Genomic DNA, 15,236 nt, shown 5'->3' with positions numbered 1-15,236 from the left:
ATAACAACTATTGCAATTGGTTCATAACATCTTCTTATCAGTAACGTGATTCAAACAACTGCTAGCGGGAAGGACTTTCTCAGTAGTTAATATAACAAAGAAGCCCTTTCAATTATAACATAAGAAAGAAGCCATTTTGATTATTCTACGCAGTGACATAAAAAAAAATAGAAACCCCTTACACTTACAACAGTGATTAGACTTCCCAAAAGCTGTAATATGCTGTCAGATTTACCTGGATAAGCATAAGCATTTCCTTTTTCAGAATATTTCCATTAAAGGTTAATTCCTTTCATTATCGTTATTTTCAGACAAATACTCATAAGGAATAATGGTGAGTCGGAGTACAAGAAGGAGCTGGAGAGCTGCGTGTCATAACAACATTTCCCTCAATGTCAACTAAACAAAAGAGCTGTTCATTGACTTCAGAATACGGGGAGCAGGGGTGCACATACTCCCGTCTACATGAAAGGCGTTGAAGTTGAGAGATTCAAGTTCCTGGGTGTGAACATCACCAATAGCTCATTCTGGTTCAATCACATCGGCATCATGGCCAGGGAAGTTCACCAACATCTCCAGTTCCTCTGGAGGATAAAGAAATTCATCATGTCCCCGTTGACTCATTTTATCAATGCACCATTGAAAGCATTCTGAACAGATGCATTAACAGCTTGTAAGGTAATTGCTCTGTTTGAAACTGTCAGAAACTGCAGAGTTTTGGACACAACTCACCACATCATAGGGCCCCGCCTCCAAACTATGGACTCTGTCTATACTTCTTGCTGCCTCAGTAAAGCAGCCAACATAATCAAAGATCCCTCCCACCCAAGACATTCTCTCTTCTCCCTCTCAATCGGGTAGAAGATACAAAAGCCTGAAAGCACATACCACTAGTATCAATATCAGCATCTGCCCACTGTTAACAAACTTTTGAAAAGTCCTCCTGTGTAATGAAATGGAACCTTGGCCTCACAATCTACTTTGTTATGATCTTGCATTTTATCATTTACCTGCAGTGCACTTTTTAATAGCTTTTACACTTTATTCTGCATAGTTATTGTTTTACTTTATTCTAGCTCAGTGCACTGTGTAATGATTTGAACTGTATAAACAGTTTGCAAGGCAAGCTTTCCACTGTATCTTGGTACATAATCTCTGTGGACACCTTATTAGGTACCTTCTATACTTAATAAAGAGACCACTGAGTGTATGTTCATGGTCTTCTACTGCTGTAGCCCATCCACTTCAAGATTCAACACGTTGTTTATTCAGAGATGCTCTTCTGTGAACCATTGTTGTAGCATGTGATTATTTAAGGTAGGGTCATTTTCCTGTCAGCTTGAACCAGTCCGGCCATTCTCCTCTGATCTCTCATGAACAATGTACTTCAGAACTGCTGCTCACTGGACATTTGTTTTGGTACTTACACTATTCTCTGTAAACTCTAGAGTATGTATGAAAATGCCAGAAGATCAGCGGGTTCTAAGGTACTCAAACCACCCCATCTGGCACTGACAATCATTCCATGGTCAAACTCACTTAGATCATATTTCTTCCCCCATTCTGATGTTTTGTCTGAACACCAACTTTACCTCTTGATCATGTCTGCATGCTCTTATGCAGGGAGTTGCTACTACATGATTGGCCAATTAGATGTTTGCATTATCAAGCAGGTGTACCTAATAAAATAGCCACTGAGAATATGACAAAAATATTCCAAGAAAATCAAAACCAATTTTGGAAAAGTTTATGGTTTTACCGCAATGTTTGATTTCACGATTTACCATCCACTCTACTCCTTCAGTGTGAACCTATTGGCACCTTTCGATATTCCAGAGCAACACACACAAAATGCTGGAGGAATTCAGCTGGTCGGGCATCATCAGTAGAGAAGAATAAAGAGCTGATGTTCCAGCAGAGACCCTTCATCAGGACTGGAAAGGAAGGGAGAAGAAGTCAGAATAAGAAGGTGATTATTTTGTTTGAACTTGATTGAAGGAATAGGGGATCTTTAATTTCCTTCACACAATAAAATACTGGAGGAACAGCAGGTCTGGCAGCATCTATGGAGAGGAATATGTTTCAGGCCAAGGTCCTTATTTTCTCCTCCATGGATCCTGCCTGACCTGCAGATTTCTTTCAGCATTTTGTGTGTGTTGCTGAAGAGTTCCAGCATCTGCAGAACCTCCATTGCTTGGAATTTCCTTCACCCGCTCTTCGAACAGGATTGGGCAGGTTACCCACGACAACTCTCCCTTTGTAACCTAACGAGGAAGGATGAATTCTGCTGCTGAGTGAAGATTGGTTTACTATTGCAGAGAATTTGAACTCCCCAACAAAAATGAAAGAATGAAAAATAATAATTTAAAAATTGATGCACCTTGTATTAATTTGTGATGTTTACTGACTCACATTGACGGCTTCAGGGTGTCACTTTTTAAAAAAACTAACTCAAATACTGAGAACCACATCAGATATTAATTTTAAGGAATGGCTATTGATTTGTAGTTTGAAACTTTTATGTTCACCAGAATAGTGAGAAATATTGCAGAAAGAAAAGCAAAATGGATTGCAGCCTTATAATATTGAAGAACAATATTTTATCTCAATTAGTAATTCCAGTTTCACCTGTATTGCCATGTGGTTTGAAAAATTCTTCAACTAGAAACAATATCTCATCCAGAACTTTCTAAGATAAAATAATGTTTCAAAGAGATTTTTGCTTCTCTCCGCGGTTGAACCTTATTTCATGATTCTTGCTGGTTACTGCAGGTAAGGTCAAAGGTGGACATCTGCTGCCAGATATTGACAGATTTCCCTGCAGGTCAAACACAGCTTCATCAAGATGTCAAGAAGTGTAATAGCACTGTGGTCCTGAGGTTTCAATTCCATTTGTGATGTTTACTGATTCTTTCACATCGACGGAGGTGGAAAGTATGAAGAACAAAGCAAAAAGAAATGGCCAATTATTATAGATTCAACTTACTTCTGATCGCCGTCGGCACAAAATGCAATTAGAATGTAAGACTTTCATTAGAAATCTGATTGTACATCATATTATAACAAGTGTGGTATCCACTGTAGCCCACAGTGAAACAAAGTTTAATGTTTACCATTTCAGTGATAAAATTGTGATGGATGTTCAGAGTTCCTATTACTTCCTACTGGGCAGAAAAATAATCTGTGACCCTCCATTATAAGGGGAGATTTAACTGGGCAATGTAAAGGTGATGGTACAATTGAGGTTGTAACCCCTAGAATTGCAATGTTAAGCCACTAACACTCTACTAGCCTGCTGCCCATACAGATCTGGTGTTCAGAGGCACCCCACTGACTTTGGGCCTGTGAAGACTGGGAAATCCAAAGTCCACCGCTCTGCTATATTGTCAGCTACATTGATGGGCTTTCCAGAAGGGCTCTAGGGCAATTAAAACAAAAACTTCATCTTAAAAGTTGATTCCCCCAGGCAGTTATCTGATCAACCATATAGTTAGGCCCCAAACACCTTCCGTCTTTCGTTCTTGTCACTATATTGCATTGGAAACACTTTAAACCACTTTTAATAATGCTCTTTATATTGCAAATGCATGCTGGTATTTATGTGTTTATGCACGTTATTCCGTTTCCTTATTTTAACCTCTATCTTTATTTAAGTGGCGCGTGGCCAAGTGGTTAGGGCATTGGGCTCACACTCTGAAGGCCGTGCGTTCAAGTTTCGGCCAAGGCAGCGTGTTGTGTCTTTGAGCAAGGCACTTAACCACACACTGCTCCAGAAAATGCTGGCAAATGCTGGGGGCTAACCTCGCGATAGACTGGCATCCTATGCAGGGGGGAAGTCTCGTACTCTCATTCGCTTCACGCCACAGAAACTGGTATAAGAAACTGATGGGCCACAAGGCTTGGGACAGACTTTAACTATCTTTATTTATATAGTTCTTTAATCTTTACAATTTTTAATATAATATTTTATTAATTGAGATACAGCTGGAACAGGCCCTTCTGGCCCTCTGAGTCGCACCGCCCAGCAAGCCCCTGATTTAATCCTAGCCTAATTACGGGACAATTTACATCTGCGAACTGCTACATCTTTGGACTGCGGGAGTAAACCAGAGCACTCGGAGGAAATGCATGTGGTCACAGGGAGAATGTACAAATTCCTTACAGTCAGCAGCAGGAATTGAACCAGGCTCACCTGTACTGTAAAGTGTTGTGCTAACCATTACGTTACCATGCTACTACCTTTTGAATGTTGTTTTTTATTGCATGTTACACCCTTACAACGCACTATAACTCATTCTTAATAAATAGAAATGCATATAATGAATGAAGTTTACCCTTGATCCTTGATAGAATCTACGATGGCTCAAACACTCTGTACATTTCTTATAAAGCAACTGGTAAAGTGGCACAGTAGTGTAGCAGTTAGCACAATGCTTTATAGTACAGGTTCAATTCCTGCCACAAGCTGTAAGGAGTTTGTACGTTCTCCCCATGACCGCGTGGGTTTCCTCCAGGTGCTCCAGTTTCCTCCCAAAGTCCAAAGACATACTGGTTGCTAGGTTAATTAGTCATTGTAAGTTGTCATGTGATTAGGCTAGGATTAACTCAAATCAAGTTTAATTATCATTTAGACTGTGCATGGATACAGTCAAAGGAGACAGTGCTCCGCTGGGGCCAAGGTGCATAAGGGGATTGCTGGGTGGTGTGGCCTATTCTGTGGTATCTCTCAATTAAAAAAAACTGTAGGAAATAAGTTCTTCTAGCACATGAATTCTTTACCATCTCTGTGGTTTACTATTTTCACTTAGTTTCACACAACTCGATCATATTCAGCCCAGTGCCATTATGTATAAACTAATATATATTGTCATAGAATCATAAATAATAGAGCACAAAAAGGGATCATCAGCTCTTTGAAAGAACAATCCAATTAGTTTCATTCCTCTGTGCCTTCCTCAAGCGCTTCCCTCTTCAAGTACTGTATGTAATGCCTTTTGAAAGTTATTATTGCCTCCACCATTCTTCTAGGTAGTGTGCCCCAAATCATAATAATTCACCACATTAAAAAAAACAATTCTCATCTCCCCTCTAGTTCATTTGCTAATTATCTTAAGATTATTGGAATGCTTTCTTCCGGCTACAAATAACAGATCATGTTGCACAAAGGTATTGCAGACAGCAGTGGTCAGTTCACGGTGCTGCCCTCAACTACCAGTCAACCCACTGCAACTTGTGTAGAGCAAAATGGCTCTTAGACATTAATAAGTTCTTTTAATCTTTTTACTTCTGTTGGTGATGAGCTGCATGGAATTTTTATCCTTTGCTTCTAAACCATTAAAGAAACACTAAAAGGGAATCAACATTGTAATATGACCACAAACAAAGAGCATTAAGAGAAAGCCTGAATGATGATAGATCTCCGGCTTGACTGAAATCTGCTATCCAATAATCAATAGCGAGCCACTTTCCAGGTCTATGGTCGGACATATTGGATCAGCTGGGTGCAATAACTATTGGAAAGTTGAGAAAATTGGACAGTTCTCAGAATCAGAGTTCAGTGGAAAAGAAAATTGAACTACCAGATCCTTCAATATTTGCTGTACTCAGTCACCTTGAGTGGTAAAATGTCTGACTGCAAACTATACAGACTTCCATTAAAGGATGGCTTACATGGGCACAGCAAACTTCACCACAGTGGCTCTTGAAGTTATCGTGCTTTACTGCAATTCACGGAACTAAGGACCTCTACATTGTGTCCTTTTGATCTTAATCAGGCTGAAGAAAATGTAATCAAAATTCAATATTCAAGATTGTTTATTTTCACGCTTCAGTACACGAGTGAAGAGAATGAAATGCTTGCTACTGCAGATCCAATGCAGCACAAAAATACTCAATAAGCACAAAACGCAATAAATATAAACTCAATCCTATAAAATACAATGTACAATAACTGTTAAGTGGACATAAGGTTACTCTATATACCATACACAGACTGACTGTGTACATAAAGAGACTCAAGGTGCGGGAATATCTGAACATAAGTTGACTCTGACAGGAAATGATCAAGTGACAAAGTAAATCTTGGCAAGAGGAACTCTCCTAGGTAGCAGCAGGGCAGATGAAAACACAATCGGACGGTGACTGAGTATGTGTAAAGTGGCAGTGCGTGAGGGGGATAAAGGGTGCTGAGGGGTGGCTGCTGGTGGGGTGGGTTAATGTGTGATAATGTTAATCAGCCTGATAGCTTGGGGAGGAGAAACTGATTTTAAGTCATGCAGTCCTGACGTAGCCTCTTCCCTGATGTAGAATATTTAAAAGCAGTATTCCATGTATGTTATTGAAACACAATCTGAATGTTAGTGAGGAATTGTTTATAAGGTGGTGTAACAAGAGACAATACAGAGTCTGACCTTTTTAAATAGCTCTGGGGTAGGTTACTTATTCTGTTGTGGTGGTTTAGGGATCACTTGGGTGACAGGGTCAAATAACAAAAGTAACAGCAGCTGAATTTTAAAAAACAGGAATAAAATTCTCTTCCTGAAAGATACTTGGGACATTGCAGTCTATTGTTGAGTATGGGCTGGGGCTGCTGAGGCAATAGTCACTTTTCCAATGCTGTGTCATATCAGGGAAAATATAGAAACTGTACAACATGCTGCATGCCAAAAATATTACTACCGTTCATTTAATCATTTCCACTCTCCTCTGCATTTCTCCAAAACAGCAACACCTGCATATAATACATATAAAATGTTGTAGGAACTCAACATGTTCAGCAGTATCGATGGAAATTAATAAACAGTTAGTACTCTTCAGGACTGGAAAGGAAGGGGGATGGGAGCAATGGTATGTAGTTGCCTCCCCAATTCTAACTTTCTTCCAGCAATCAGACTTTTAAGATTTACTACTGAGTTTACCACTGCGTTCATCACCACTGGCTACATCACAGCAACCCCACCCCACCCCAAGCACCAGTGCCATGGACGCACTGGGAGAGCCTTCCAGTATCATCAGCTCTCGACAGAGCAAACATCCATAATTGCAGGAAACTGAAATCATCTTATTTAATGTATATTTTTGTTCTTCTTATTATCATGTTCCTTATGCTTATTATGTTTTTTAATGCTGCATTTGACCTGGAGTAACCATTATTTTGTTCTCATTTACACTCGTCTACTGAGGTATTACAATAAACAATCCTGAATCTTTCCAAATAGACTGGAAAGCCAAAGGTTCAAAGGTTCAATTATTATCAAAGTATACAACTCTGAAATTCTTCTTCTCCAGATAGCCGTGAAACCAAGAAAGAAAAGAACAGCAGCACGAAAATCAACCACATCCCCCCGCCCCATCTTCAGACAAAAAATAATACAAAAACGGAACAGACACATCGAAATCCAAGACCCCCTCCCCAGCACACAAAAAATGAGAAAGATCAGATGAAAAACACAGAATATAAAAAAAATTATAAGACTGAAAAAAATCAATACCCAAAGTGCAGAAAATCTGGGTAACATTCTCTGGGCACAGAGGCAGCCTCTCCCTATTTAACAGCACAGCAATCCCTCAGCGATCAAAAGGCAGTCACCTGGCACTCACCTTCTGCATTCACCTCGATGCTTCAATCCCCCTTGTCACTTTAATTGGTGAAATGGAATTGAACATATCGCAGCCTGTTCACCGTGAGGTTCACGCATGCTGCCTCGGCCTCCTGGAATCCTCTCAGAGATTGCAGAGCACTGAAACACCCAAGCAATCTCCAAACTGAAAATCACAGGCTCCAGCAGTTCCAGAACCACATTCAAGATGAATAACAAACATAAAAGACATAAAAGTAGTGAAATATTTGGTTTCGTGATCCATGAAGGAGTTGTCAACTGAAGGAGTATTGTACGCAGGCGCCATCTTGACTGGAAGACAAGGTGTAAGGAGTCAGATGAGGTTAGATCACTCTGGTTGCTGAGCCGATTTGGAGAAGTTGAGAATGGTTTCTTTGGCAGTGAAATCTAGACTCGAAGTGGATGGACGGTGTGTTCTATGCCCAGAGCAATTTGCATTGGAGGAGCCCAGGTCCTAATGCGAGATACAATCAGCTGCTCGGACAATTTGAACACTGGCCCAGATAGACTGAGGCGCCTCCCTCTGTGACGCTAAGGCTGTGAGATTGCCCCGGTCGCTGTGCTTCACGTCTGCGAACTTTGTGGTGATTTTCCACGGCAATATGATGAACTGAATACCAAAGCTTTGGGCCTACTCTGGGGGTTTGGATCTAAGCACTCAACTTGGTTCAAATGCTGTTGTTGTTGCTTGCTTCTGTTGTTTGCATGGTTTATGTTTTTTTTCTTCTTTCTCTGCGCATTGAGGTTTATTTTCAAATTGGGTTCTTGATTTGTGGCTGCCTGTAAGCCTACAGATCTCAAGGTTGTGTAATTTATACATATTTTGATAATAAGTGTGCTTTGAATCTTGAGTCCTGAATGTTCTGTCATAGAAGTTTACAGCTCAGCGTAGCATCTATTATTATGGCAAAGTTTCATATATTTCACCGAGGAACTACCAGGAGAGATGTAGACCAGGTGGGCCCAAGTCCAGAAGAGACCAGAGACGAGAATGGAGTTGAACGAAAACTCTTTACTTGTGGATCAGTTGGCAGAGACCACAGACTAAGACTCAAGAATGAGCAAAGACAAATCGACAATGGGCACTCAAATAGACAAGGCACAGGTGCACTGATAACTAAAATGAGACATAGGTGAAAGTAAGAACCAATAATCAGGGGAGGAGGAGTGTCGACGTCTGGAGGACTTTGGCACCTCCTAGTGATCAGACCAAAGCATGACAGGCTGACAATCTCTTAAATGAATGAAGGCAATTTAGTTGAAACACACAATATTCTTACATAGCATGACATACAGATGTGGAATGGCGTTTGCCCTGGTTGCTGAGTCCAGAACCAGGAATAAGAAACAAGAGGAAATGTTATCCAGATGAAAGTGAACTTTTGGAGTTCCCCATCCAAGAGTGCTCTAGATACTCAGTGCGTGAATCTATTCAAGACAAAGATCTGTATAGATTGTAGGATATGAAGGAAATATGGGGATATGGAGTATAGGAACATAGGACATGATTTTAGTGAATGTTGGAGCGGGTGAGGGAGTGAATGGTTTGCTTCTCGTTGTACTTCCTGCTTGTAATCAGCATTATCAACAATGAGAAATTAATGCCATACAGTTGCTGGACTCAAAAACAATTACTTCCTCCAAGCAGTAAGACTGATCAACAACTCCGCCCACTAATCCACCACCACTGCTTTATCATTTCCAGTCAGAGTCACCTTATATATAGACATTCCTGTGATTAGTGTCATTTTACAATCAATCTCAGTATATAAACTGTCATATATATTTATATTCACTGTGTTTCCTTTTCATTACTTTCTTTACCTAATTGTGTTTTTTGTGCTGCATCGGAACTGGAGTAACAATTATTTTGTTCTCCTTTACACTTGTGTACTCGAAATTACATTATACAATCTTGAATCTTTTTAAATTTAGAACTTCTATTTCTACAAAAATATACTGATATAAATGTGAATTTCGAATGACTATATAAAAATCAATCAACAATGGGTAATAAAAATCAACTTCTGTTCTTTTTCTCTTAACATCAATGAGAAGCAACCAATAAATATTATTTATAAATTTTGCCTCACAAAAATTAGATTATCTTGCTCTGTAAACAGTGTCCATAGATTTTTAATTATTAAATGTATCCATGCTTTTTTTGCTGGTAACATTTGTTTCCCCATTATAGCATCCAGGCATGACATATTGTCTTTATCTTTATCCTGTAACTCTTGTGATATCTTTGAATTAAGCAACGTCTTAAAGTCACTGTTAATGAGATGCTTTGATCTGAGTTTGAAATTGTAGACCAACTTGTTGATCCTCATTGAATAACTAAAAATTTGCCAATTTTCTCAACAACAGAAGTTTCCAATTGTAAGATAATGCCTTTAAGTCAAACAAAACATTCAGAGTTATATTCCTTGTTGGAACATGTTTCCATGGTTTGCCCTTGGAGGTAGGTAATGGGTGGAGAGAAAATGCAGTGCAAGAGGTGAATGTCAGCACAGTAGTTTAGTCCAGGACAATTGGAAGAGTATAGATAGGGTAAATGCAAGCAGGCCTTTTCCACTGAGGTTGGATGAGACTAGAGCTAGAGGTCATGGGTTAAGGGTGAAAGGTTTAAAGGGAACATGAGGGGAACTTTTTCAGAGGTAGTTGAGAGTGTAAAATGAGCTGCCAGCGGATTTGATTTCTATATTTTAGAGAAATTTGGATAAGTACATGAATGGGATGGGCATGGAGGGCTATGGTCCAGGTGCAGGTCGATGGGACTAGGCAGATTAATAGTTTGACACAGACTTGGTGGGCCAAAGGGATTATTTCTATGCTGCAGTGTTCTATGACTCTTTGAGAAGAGATCAACTATCAGAGAGGAAACGTTGAACTTGCTGAACAGCACTAGTGAAAATATTCAAACGTGAGGAAATCTGCAGATGCTGGAAATTCAAGCAACACACACAAAATGCTAGTGGAATGCAGCAGGCCAGACAGCATCCATAGGAAGAAGACTGTGCTTCTTCCTGTGGATGCTGTCTGGCCTGCTGCGTTCCACCAGCATTTTGTGTGTGTTGCTGGTGAAAATATTACTTGATTATTTTCTATCATCATATTCCCAGATATTTAAAATGTGGAAGAATAAAAATGATTAAAAAAAACAATGTAAAAGTTTGAATGGAAATTCATCTGTATCATTATCAAATTATCATTGAAATTCACCTTTCTCGAGCAATGTGATTTCTAAAATTTTATCGTACCCTATCCTATGTATCTGTTAATTAACACTTTAACTCCATGCTCTCCACAGACTGACTGATAAGTAATGGGAACTCTTTCTTTCTCTTGAACTCAAAAATCTTCATAGTCATAGAGTCAAAGAGCACTGCTATACAGAAACAGGCCCTTCAGCCCATCTAGTCTGCCTAGTCCTGTTGACCCGTACCTGGACCATAGCCCTCCATACCCTCCCATCTGTGTACCTATCCAAACTTCTCTTAAATGTTGCAATCAAACTTGCATTCACCACTTCCACACTCTCAACACCCTCTGAGTGAAGAAGTTCCTCCTCTTGTTCCCCTTCAGCATTTCACCTTTCACCCTTAACCTATGACCTCTAGTTCTAGCCTCACCCAACCTCAGTGGAAGAAGCCTGTTTGCATTTACCTTATTTATACCCCTCATAATTCAGTATACAAAATTACACTTTCATTCATATTCATGACTTCTAACTTTTCCCAACAATAGTGCTGGCAAATCCATGAAACTTCTCTTAAATGTTCAAATTGAACTTGGATTCCACCACTTCCACTGGTAGCTCATTCCACACACTCACCACCCTCTGAGGGAAGAAGATCCCCTTCATGTTCTCCTTAAGTATGTCCCCTTTCACCCTTAACCTATGATTCTGCATAATTCTCATCTCTCTCTCCCCTTTCCCTCCTGGAACATTACACAGCTGAAAGTGGTTCACTTTCCTACTGCATACATATTTTAGGCTATTTCCCCATCTATTATCCATTATCTCACTCACCGAAGTTTCAAACCTGAGGTGTTTAAAACCCATTAAAATATTGCAAAGGCGAGGTAGAACCCGCTGATTGGCTGATAATGGAAATACAAGAATACAGAATAGAATAGCCTGCCATCTACAGGTAAGTGGTGGGAAGTGCGTGTCTCTGGCAGGAAATGAAGTAGGATTGGCATGAAGCATGGTCACAACTTTCCCCACAAGAATGCTTCATCACTCATCTCTCTCTGAGGGAATTCACAATGACAATTCACGTGTCCTTCATGCAGAGTTCCAACCCAAAAGCTAATAGTGTCTTTCCTTCCACAGATGCTGCTCAGCCCATTGAGTTCTTCCAGCAGATTTTTTATTGCTTCTGATTCCAGCATCTGCAGTCCCTTGTGTCAGCATTGGTGGGATCTTTAAGTCTGCTGAGGGCTTTACTGAGGCAGCAAAAGGTACAGGCAGAGTCCATAGAGGGGTTTCATAGATGGTTTCTGTGGTGAGCTGAGCATTTTCCTGATTATATCATCTGGAGTTATAAAGAACATAGTACATAAAACATTTAGAATAAAGATGAGGAGAAATTTCTTTGGCGGCGGGTGGTGAGTCTGTAGAATTCATTGCTACAGATGGCTGTGGAGAGAAATTTAACAGGTATATTTAAATGGAGATTGATAGGTACTTGACTGTTCCATATAGTATACATACTTTGATAAGAAATGTACTTTGAACTTGCAACTTTGATTAGTAAGGGCATCAAAGGTTATGAGGAGAAGACAGGAGAATGGGTTTGAGAGGAATAATAAATCAGCCATGACTGAAATGTTGGAGCAGACTCAATAGGCTGAATTGCATAATTCTGCTTCTGCGTCTTATGGTTTGAAACAGTACTTGCTCTTCAACACATAATACTGTGATGTCTTTTTATCTTACTCTATTATCAATTTAACTCTTCCCTCCTCATAGCCCTCCTTGTTTCTTTCATCCATTGCAGGCTATTGCTCCAGTTTCACCTGAAGCCTGGGTACAATAAACTCAGCGGGTTAGAATCAGAATTTGGTTCAGCTGATTGGTCAAGGTATCTCTCATCACTGTATAACCAGAAGGTGAAAGGGATAGCACAATACCTGCTGAACATTATGACTGATCCTACTTTGAGTCCTAATGACTTCTTCAGGGGTTGGATCAGGATTATTACAGATTCTCTAGATCAGGCAACAAGGATTCAGGATCTGTAGGATAGAATCGATCAGTTTTGGTGGGTTTTTTGCACTTACATTCAAAAAGACACTCTTTTTTCCCCTTCTGAAAAATACAATGATAGCGGGAGATCACCGCGACCACCACAGGAGTAGACTCATAAACATAAGAGATTCTACAGATGCTGAAAATACAGAGCTACGCACACATATTTCTGGAGGAACAGTAGGTCAGGCTGCCTTTATGGAGACAAACAAGCTATCAGCGTTTCAGGCTGAGACCAGTCATCAGGACTGGAATAAATTCTTCAGGAAAGATAGAGGATCGAGAAAGTGACTTGGATATTCCTCTGACCTTTGTAGTGAGCTCTTATTTTCTGGAAAAAATCAGCAAATCACCAACTATTCTTCAATTTGGTACAAAATATTGCATGTTTGAACAACTTCACTAGTTAAGTTCCTCAGGAATTTTTTAAGAATCCAAACTTTAAGTGCCATCTTATGGTCAAAGTGAAAATGGCAATGAATGGTACCTCGCAGTACATCAGCTTTGGATATATCTTACTGGCTGAGTATTGGGTACATTTTACTGAATAGGGACAACAATACCAAAGTGAACCACCAGTGTTCAACCAAACTATGCCCCAGATTTACACCCTGCATTAGTCCTGGACTCACTGTGTGATGAATGCAGCATTTTGATGTAGAATTGCCTCTCAGATTCTGTAATAGGGGTAACCGGTCTAAGATCCCTTGATTTCAATGGGAAGTCGATATGTTGATTAGGAGTTGAAGGGATAGACATTTTCAATATTATGCTAAGCTTATAACTTTTTATCCTTAACTTGAAATGATTTAAATTTTTAAAACCATTTATTTCAATTGTAAATGTTTTTTAATGTCTCTGAACAGGATTGCTGCCACAAGTAATCAGCATCCATCATCAAGGACCCCCACCATCCGGGCCATGCTCTCTTCTTGCTGCTGCCATGAACAAGAATGTACATGAGCCTTAGGTTCAGGAATAGTTATTATCCTTCAACCATCAGGCTCCAGAACTGGCATGGATAACTTCACCAACCACAACACTGAACTGATTTCACAACCTACAGACTCTCTTTCAAGGATTCTGCAACTCATGTTCTCAGTACTATTTTTCTTTCTATCTATCTATCCATGTATGCATGTATGTACGTATCTATCTATTTATTATTATTATTTTTTAGTATCTACACAGTTTGCCTTCTTTTCCATATTGGTTGTTTGTCAGTCTTTGTGCGTAATTTTCTGTGGTTCTATTGTATTTCATTTCTCTACTGTGAATGCCTGCTACAAAATGAATCTCAGGGTAGTATGTGCTGACATATATGTACTTGTTAATAAGTTTACATTGAACTTTTAACTTTGAATATCAGATTATAACTTATAATTAGTTACAGCTCTGCCCTCAGTGTTACTGGTGGTGCCCAGGGGAGTGACCTCTGCACTGTGCCACCAGAGGCCTATCCACTATGCCAACCTGTAGAGGTCTCTCTGCCCGACCCACGGGTCAGTAAGATCGACATCGCATCCGGCCCAGTGAGTGTCGAGTGTACTAAACCATGGACAGCCATTCTGGCAGCAACTTGGGCCTTACATGATCTAGAACTTTATATTCTGGTTCATTATTGTGACACTGTTCATCATTACAGAATTACAAGGTGAAATATGTAACACAATTCTCGCTTTAAAGGAAATGCTCTCTGAAGCTATGTGGAAGGTTAACCAGAAATGTGGAGAAATTTTCAACCAGTAAAACATGAATGATTAAACAACATCTATTTAGGATATGAATAAACAAAAACAAGTGCAAATTAGGGTGAATGCTGTCAATCTTAAGTATCAACAGAAAACACTGGAAATACCAGTTCAGGGCAGCGGTTACAGAGTCTGAGAAATGGAATTAAAGTATCATGTGAATAAAACTATTCCTGCATATTAGGATTAAATAGTAATCTTGTGATATATTTTATACAGTTCCACTGAGCACAAAAAATAGATGTTATTCATTTTTAAACTCAAGCTTTCAATAGCAGGAGACCTAAAGTGGGCACAGCATTGAATACGTCATGATTCAGCTAGAGCTGCAACATGAATAGGTTAAATATTGATCAAGATCTACAAATGCCTTTGTAATAGGCTAGAGGTGCATAATGAAACAAAAGTGACTTCACTCAAAAAGAATGATATATTTTATATCCCATTAATTGCAAAATTGGGTAGTACAGAGTGATTGATTGGTTGCACATTGTATCCAATGATGACAGTAAGAAAATCGTGCAGTAGAGTTTTTGACGTGAAAAGCTGTTGCATTGAGGCTGTTCCACTCTCTCGACCTCGGAAGTTCAAAGTTCAAAATAAAAT

This window comes from Mobula hypostoma, chromosome 3 (genome assembly GCF_963921235.1).
Source record: "Mobula hypostoma chromosome 3, sMobHyp1.1, whole genome shotgun sequence".
Classification (NCBI taxonomy): domain Eukaryota; kingdom Metazoa; phylum Chordata; class Chondrichthyes; order Myliobatiformes; family Myliobatidae; genus Mobula; species Mobula hypostoma.
Note: the sequence above shows the minus strand (reverse complement) of the source record.